Below are 8,580 nucleotides of genomic sequence, written 5' to 3' on the forward strand. Positions count from 1 at the left end.
CCATGTTGTTTTGTTTTGCTTTTAGCCAAACTTTTTATTTAGTATTCTATATTTGTGTAACACATACTTAAATGCTCTTATGTGGGGGCGGGGGAGGGATTCTTGCAGATTCCAAGGAAATGTCAGAAAGGCAAAATGTGGCTGGCATTATCCATTTGCTTTTTTGGGTTTACTAAGCGAATAGCTAAAATGCTGGTAAGTGAATAGCTAAAACGCTGGTAAGTGAATAGCTAAAACGCTGGTGGCATAGCGGTTAAGAGCTACGGCTGCTAACCAAAAGGTCAGCAGTTCAAATCCACCAGGCATTCCTTGGAAACCACATGGGGCAGTTCTACTCTGTCCTATAGGGTCGCTATGAGTTGGAATTGACCCCAGGGCAGTGGGTTTGGTTTCGGCAAATAGCATTTTCATTATGTAATCTCAGGCTTTTCACACTGAGAACTTTGAGACTTCAATTTGAAAAAAAAAAAAAGAGTAGCAAATCCAACCACCCTTCCAGCATCTAGCTTGCTTGTGTAGGCAGGAGGGTTCGTCTCTCCATTTTAGATGGCTAGATATTTGTGCAAGATCTTAGTATTGCTTGTCTTACTTACTGGGAAGAATCAAATAGGATGTGGCCTTTAGGGACACTTAGAGAATTACCACACTAGTACACAAGTCAAATCTTACACATTTAACATTTCCTTGTTGAAAGCAGTGTCATAAAAATCAAATAAAACTAAACAGGTTTTACTTGTTTTCTCACAAGAACATAAAAATTATGGAGGAGAACTTAATAGGAAAATTTTTTAAAGTAACACAATTTTTCCTTTTAGTAGTCCTTGGATAGTTATGACAGAATAAGTTCCACTTCTTGTTTGTTTCTTTGGGCAGGGGTTTTGGACCAAAGTTTTGTTTGTTTTTAGTATCTGCTTATGCATCCCCCTCCATCAGATCGACTTCCTCCACAGCCACTACCTCTTGGCGCTTTGCAGCTTGAACTGCTATAGGAATCACGTGGAGGACGGTACCCCCTTTCCATAGAATGGGCAAGCCCTCTTTCTCATCCACCAACCCGATCCTGGCCACTTGAGTAAAGATCACCTCGGCGGCCTTGAGTAGTTATCTCGTCTTCTACAAAAGTCCGTCATGTGGGCTGCTGTAGTCATCTTAGCAACTGCTTCCACCAGAAAATGGCAGGGACCCTCTTGTACGTGGAGCACTAGATGAATTACTATAACTCTCATGGGAGTTTCTGTAGTAACGTCACTTGGATGATCTGAATAGTCACAGTCACGACCATAGCCATCTCTATCACTATAGCCTCTGGATGGATAGTCATCACGTGAACCGGAATGACCATAATCACAATATGTATAATCTCTTGGTGGTGGTGCAAAATCTCTTGTATCATAAGAATTTGGGTAATCTCTGCATGAATAGCTGTCTTTAGTAGAATACCCATCATCTCTTGGGGACAAATAAGCATCTTTTTTTTTTTTTTTTATGAGAGGGCAGTGGTTCTCTTCGTGGTGGGCCACTGTAACTATCTCTTCCACATGACACAGTTCTGCTAACTGGTCCTGAAGGGGCAGATCATTTAGGAGGAGGACCTCTACTTCATGGTGGTGGTCATGTTTTTACTGGAAGTGGACCCTTGCAAGAACTCGTGTTAAAAATTAATAGAATAGCCACCATCACCCCTCTGTTCCCCTCCTACGTGAATGTGGTCCCCTGGTTCTTCTACTTCCTCCTCTTCTGCCTTCAAGACCTCAGAGGGCTTCTGCTTCTTGGCAGTGGAGGTGGTCCACATCCACAACTCTTAAATGTTGGTTTAGTGGCTTGTTCCACCTTGAAAGCTTTTCCATCTACAGACCTTCCATTCATATCTCTGGCTGCATCTTTGGCATCTGCTGGGCTTTCAAAGGTGACAAAAGCAAATCCTCTCGATTGGTTGATTTCTTGGTCTTTCATCAAGAGCACTTCCACAATTCTTCCATACTTGCCAAATACTGCCTCAAGGACTTTCTCCTTTGTTTCTGTATTGAGCCCAGCAATGAAGAGCTTTCCCATGATCGGCTTCAACCATTTTTCCCCCTGGGGTATTAGAGAGGTGATGGTTTCAAGCTCCTACCAGCTCGCCTACAAGTGTTTTGTAGAGACTCAGCAAGAGGCTGGCTGCTGGGTCTGAGGAGTAAAAGATCACAAAACTGGGTCACCTGTGTTGCTTGTAACATTCTGCTTTTTTATATGGATATTTGTTGCATAATGTCTCAGTTATCTAGTGCTGCTATAACAGAGATATCACACATGCATGGCTTTAACAAAGAAAAATTTATTTCCTCACAGTCTAGTAGACTAGAAGTACAAATTCAAAGCTCCAGGGGAAGGCTTTCTCTCTTAGCTCTGGAGGAAGGTTCTTGTCATCAATCTTCTCCTGGAATAGGAGCTCCTCAGCCCAGGAACCCCAGGTCCAAAGGACTCACTCTGCCCCCAGCATGCTTTCTTGGTAGTACAAGGTCCCCCACTCTTTTCTCCCTTTCCTTTTTTATCTCTTGTAAGATAAAAGATGGTGCAGGGTACACCCCAGCGGAACTGCCTTTACATTGGATCAGGGATATGATCTGAGCGAGGGTGTTATATCTCACACTAATCTTCTTTAACATAATCTAATCTTTCCTCATTAACCACAGGCAGAGATTAGGATTTACAACACATAGGAAAATGATATCAATCACAAAATGGAGGACAACCATGCAATACTAGGAATCATGGCTTAAACAAGTTGACACATATTTTCAGGGGACACAGTTCAATACATAGGTATGCTTAATTTGTGAAATTTCAGTGAGCTGTACAATTATGTGTATGTATTTGCATGTATATTATTGTTCAAGAAAACATTTACAGTTTCAATAAATTATATGCCCTTGAAATGTAATAATAGATGCATTTATTAAGCTCTTAAAATGTGTGAACTGGAGGAGGCGGGGCCAAGATGGTGGACTAGGTAGACGTTACCTCGGATCCCTCTTGCAACAAAGACTCAGAAAAACAAGTGAGTTGATCACATACATAACAATCTACGAACCCTGAACAACAAACAACAAAGATTTAGAGATGGAGAACGAACAAATACGGGGAAGCAGCGACTGTTTTCAGAGCCTGGAGCCAGTGTCCCAGTCAGGTAACCTTGGCGCCAGACTTAGGTCTGGGCCCAGGGGAGCTGATCTCAAAATCTTCTGATGGCACAAACAAGGGGCGCAGCCCTACCCCCCTGAACTCACTCCAGGAGGGGGCCCAGCCGGTCCGCATGGGCAGCGTGGCGACGCGGCTGGTGGGAGAAGTCCCCGGGAGGCAGTGACTGGTTTTGAAGCTGGGAGTGCAGCGTCCCAACGGGGGAACCTTGGTGCCGGGCTTTTGACTGGGCGCCGTCACGGGGAGAGCATGGGGCGCAGCCCTACTCCCCTGAACTAACCCCGGGAGGGGGCCCAGCCATTCCGTGGGGACGGCGCGGCGACACGGCTGATGGGAAGAGAAGTCCCTGGGAGGCAGCGACTGATTTTGGAGCCGGGAGTGCAGCATCCCAGCAGGGGAACCTTGACACTGGGCTTTGGATTGCCAGCGGAGGATCTGACCACAGCTTCAGCGGGCCAGACCCTCAGGGGCAATCTCCACACAGCCAGCACACATAGGTGACAAGCCCGTTGGGAATCTCAGATAAAATAGTCATTCCAAGCAAGACAAGCAACTTTGGCTATATCCCGAGGTGCTACTCTCCTATTTCTCTGAACCCTCCCCCACCCTTCCCAGGCAGCTTCAATAACATTGGAATTTCCTGAACCAGAGGGAGAACGGTTCCAGCTCTGTGGCGGCTTTGCTTTTCCCCCTTTTTTTTTTGGTCTTTTCATAACCCATTCTTTGGGCCTGAGAGAAGGAACCACAAAAAACCTCGGGACCAAAAATCCATCCCAAATTGGACTAAAAACACAGAACCAGCTTCAGCCAAGCAAAAATGATCCAAATCTCGGACTTTCATCCTTACAGGGAACAAGGTGGCGGTTATAATCCAAAGGCAGTTCTGATAGGGATCTGACTGCATTTTTTTTCAGTGGATTTTCTGGAAAAATAAGTTTCCCAGGTCTGATACCTCTGTTTATTCAACAGAGCCCTAACTGAACCACAACAGGGAACTGAGGGCTGAAGCTCCCCCCAGACCACCTAGCCTTTTGCCTTAGGGGTCTAAGGAGGGTGACATCTACCAATCAGTAGAGGTACTTGCATTGGGGGCCTAAGGTACAGCTGCAGTACCCTCCCACCAAGGTGCTATAGGAATAGACACACACCTACCTCACTGACACTTGCGGGAAGCCTGTCAGCATCCTGTCCCCCCTGGAGGGTGAACCCCAGCTGCTAATAGAACCTGGTGCACACAACTATCACCACTACTTCTCGAGGTGGATAGGTGTTAGGGAGCAGCACACACTTGATGACCCAAAATCAGATTCTACTCAAGAATAGTGAACAGACTCAGGCATATATATCTGGCATCAGCCCAAACCAGCTGGTGATAGGTCATAAGTAAGTCAAGGGCTACAACAAACAAGACAGCACAATCTAGTAGCCCATCCAAGTATATTGAAAGAAAACAAAAAAAGATAAGACTCAGTAGGCAATTATAGAATAAACCACTACTATATCTTTTTTTATATATCTTAGTGATGGCTTGAAGACAGCAGTCGATATCAAACCACATAAAGAAGCAAACCATGACAGCTTCTACAACCCCCCAAACAAAAGAATCAAAATCTTTCCCAAATGAAGATACAATCCTGGAATTATCAGATACAGAATATAAAAAACTAATTTACAGAATGCTTCAAGACATCAGAAATGAAATAAGGCAAACTGCAGAAAAAGCCAAGGTACACACTGATAAAACAGTTGAAGAACTCAAAAAGATTATTCAAGAACATAGTGGAAAAATTAATCAGTTGCAAGAATCCATAGAGAGACAGCATGTAGAAATCCAAAAGATTAACAATAAAATTACAGAATTAGACAACGCAATAGGAAGTCAGAGGAGCAGACTTGAGCAATTAGAATGCAGACTGGGACATCTGGAGGACCAGGGAATTAACACCAAAATAGCTGAAAAAAAATCACATAATAGAATTAAAAAAATGAAGAAACCCTAAGAATCATGTGGGACTGTATCAAGAAGGATAACGTGCGAGTGATTGGAGTCCCAGAACAGGGAGGGGGGACAGAAAACACACAGAAAATAGTTGAAGATCTGCTGACAGAAAACTTCCCTGACATCATGAAAGATGAAAGGATATCTATCCAAGATGCTCATCGAACTCCATTTAAGACTGATCCAAAAAGAAAAACACCAAGACATATTATCATCAAACTTGCCAAAACCAAAGATAAAGAGAAAATTTTAAAAGCAGCCAGGGAGAAAAGAAAGGTCTCCTTCAAGGGAGAATCAATAAGAATAAGTTCAGACTACTCAGCAGAAACCATGTAGGCAAGAAGGCAATGGGATGACATATACAGAGCACTGAAGGAGAAAAACTGCCAGCCAAGGATCGTATATCCAGCAAAACTCTCTCTGAAATACGAAGGCGAAATTAAGATATTTACAGATAAACACAAGTTTAGAGAATTTGCAAAAACCAAACCAAAGCTACAAGAAATAATGAAGGATATTGTTGGGTCAGAAAACCAATAATATCAGATACCAGCACAACACAAGGTCACAGAACAGAACATCCTGACATCAACTCAAATAGGGAAATCACAAAAACAAATTAAGATTAATTAAAAAAAAATGCTCATAACAGGGAATCATTGAAGTCAATATGCAAAAGATCACAATAATCAAAAAGAGGGACTAAATACAGGTGGCATAGAACTGCCATATGGAGAGTGATACAAGGCGATATAGAACAATACAAGTTAGGTTTTTACTTAGAAAAATAGGGGTAAATAGTAAGGTAACCACAAAGAGGTATAACAACTCCAGAACTCAAGATAAAAGCCAAGAAAAACCTAACGACTCAACAAACATAAAGTCAAACACTACGAAAATGAGGATCTCACAATTTACTAAGAAAAACGTCTCAGCACAAAAAAGTAAGTGGAAAAATGAAATTGTCAACAACACACATAAAAAGGCATCAAAATGACAATACTAAACACTTATTTATCTATAATTACGCTGAATGTAAATGGACTAAACGCACCAATAAAGAGACAGAAAGTCTGGGACTGGATAAAGAAACACGATCCGTCTATATGCTGCCTACAAGAGACACACCTTAGACTTACAGACACAAACAAACTAAAACTCAAAGGATGGAAAAAAATATATCAAGCAAACAATAAGCAAAAAAGAAGAGGAGTAGCAATATTAATTTTTGACAAAATAGACTTTAGACTTAAATCCACCACAAAGGATAAAGAAGGACACTACATAATGATAAAAGGGACAATTGATCAGGAAGACATAACCATATTAAATATTTATGCACCCAATGACAGGGCTGCAAGATACATAAATCAAATTTTAACAGAACTGAAAAGTGAGATAGACACCTCCACAATTATAGTAGGAGACTTCAACACACCACTTTCGGAGAAGGACAGGACATCCAGCAAGAAGCTCAGTAGAGACACGGAAGACCTAATTACAACAATGAACCAACTTGTCCTCATTGACTTATACAGAACTCTCCACCCAACTGCTGCAAAATATACTTTTTTTCTAGTGCACATGGAACATTCTCTAGAATAGACCACATATTAGGCCATAAAACAAACCTTTGCAGAATCCAAAACATCGAAATATTACAAAGCATCTTCTCAGACCACAAGGCCATAAAAGTAGAAATCAATAACAGAAAAACTAGGGAAAAGAAATCAAATACTTGGAAAATGAACAATACCCTCCTGAAAAAAGACTGGGTTATAGAAGACATCAAGGAGGGAATAAGGAAATTCGTAGAATGCAACGAGAATGAAAATACTTCCTATCAAAACCTCTGGGACACAGCAAAAGCAGTGCTCAGAGGCCAATTTATATCAATAAATGCACACATACAAAAAGAAGAAAAAGCCAAAATCAGAGAACTGTCCCTACAACTTGAACAAACAGAAACTGAGCAACAAAAGAATCCATCAGGCACCAGAAGAAAACAAATCATAAAAATTAGAGCTGAACCGAATGAATTAGAGAACGGAAAAACAATCAAAAGAATTAACAAAGCCAAAAGCTGGTTCTTTGAAAAAATTAACAAAATTGATAAACCATTGGCTAGACTGACTAAAGAAATACAGGAAAGGAAGCAAATAACCCGAATAAGAAACGAGAAGGGCCACATCACAACAGACCCAACTGAAATTAAAAGAATCATATCAGATTATTATGAAAAATTGTACTCTAACAAATTTGGAAACCTAGAAGAAATGAATGAATTCCTGGAAAAACACTACCTACCTAAACTAACACATTCGGAAGTAGAACAACTAAATACACCCATAACAAAAACAAAGATTGAAACGGTAATCAAAAAACTCCCAACAAAAAAAAAAAGCCCTGGCCTGGAAGGCTTCACTGCAGAGTTCTACCAAACTTTCAGAGAAGAGTTAACACCACTACTTCTGAAGGTATTCCAAAGCATAGAAAATGACGGAATACTACCCAACTCATTCTATGAAGCCACCATCTCCCTGATACCAAAACCAGGTAAAGACATTACAAAAAAAGAAAATTACAGACCTATATCCCTCAAGAACATAGATGCAAAAATCCTCAACAAAATTCTAGCCAATAGAATTCAACAACATATCAAAAAAATAATTCACCGGAACCAAGTGGGATTTATACCAGGTATGCAAGGCTGGTTTAATATTAGAAAAACCATTAACGTTATCCACCACATAAATAAAACAAAAGACAAAAACCACATGATCTTATCAATTGATGCAGAAAAGGCATTTGACAAAGTCCAACACCCATTCATGATAAAAACTCTCACCAAAATAGGAATTGAAGGAAAATTCCTCAACATAATAAGGGGCATCTATGCAAAGCCAACAGCCAACATCACTCTAAATGGAGAGAACCTGAAAGCATTTCCCTTGAGAACGGGAACCAGACAAGGATGCCCTTTATCACCGCTCTTATTCAACATTGTGCTAGAAGTCCTAGCCAGAGCAATTAGGCTAGACAAAGAAATAAAGGGCATCCGGATTGGCAAGGAGGAAATAAAATTATCTCTATTTGCAGATGACATGATCTTATACACAGAAAACCTTAAGGAATCCTCCAGAAAACTGCTGAAAGTAAGAGAAGAGTTTGGCAGAGTCTCAGGTTATGAGATAAACATACAAAAATCACTTGGATTCCTCTACATCAACAAAAAGAACATCAAAGAGGAAATAACCAAATCAATACCATTCACAGTAGCCCCCAGAAGATGAAATACTTAGGAATAAATCTTACCAAGGATGTAAAAGACCTATACAAAGAAAACTACAAAGCTCTACTACAAGAAATTCAAAAGGACATACTTAAGTGGAAAAACATACCTT

The 8,580-nt window shown here is 40.8% G+C and overlaps 1 pseudogene; it reads right to left on the reverse strand.

The window, feature by feature from the left end:
* Positions 1 to 901: 901 nt before the first annotated feature.
* Positions 902 to 2,068, reverse strand: LOC126073499 (RNA-binding motif protein, X chromosome-like; annotated as a pseudogene).
* Between the last annotated feature and the right edge of the window lie 6,512 nt (positions 2,069 to 8,580).

The sequence above is a fragment of the Elephas maximus genome, chromosome 3 (assembly GCF_024166365.1).
Source record: "Elephas maximus indicus isolate mEleMax1 chromosome 3, mEleMax1 primary haplotype, whole genome shotgun sequence".
Taxonomy (NCBI): Eukaryota; Metazoa; Chordata; class Mammalia; order Proboscidea; family Elephantidae; genus Elephas; species Elephas maximus.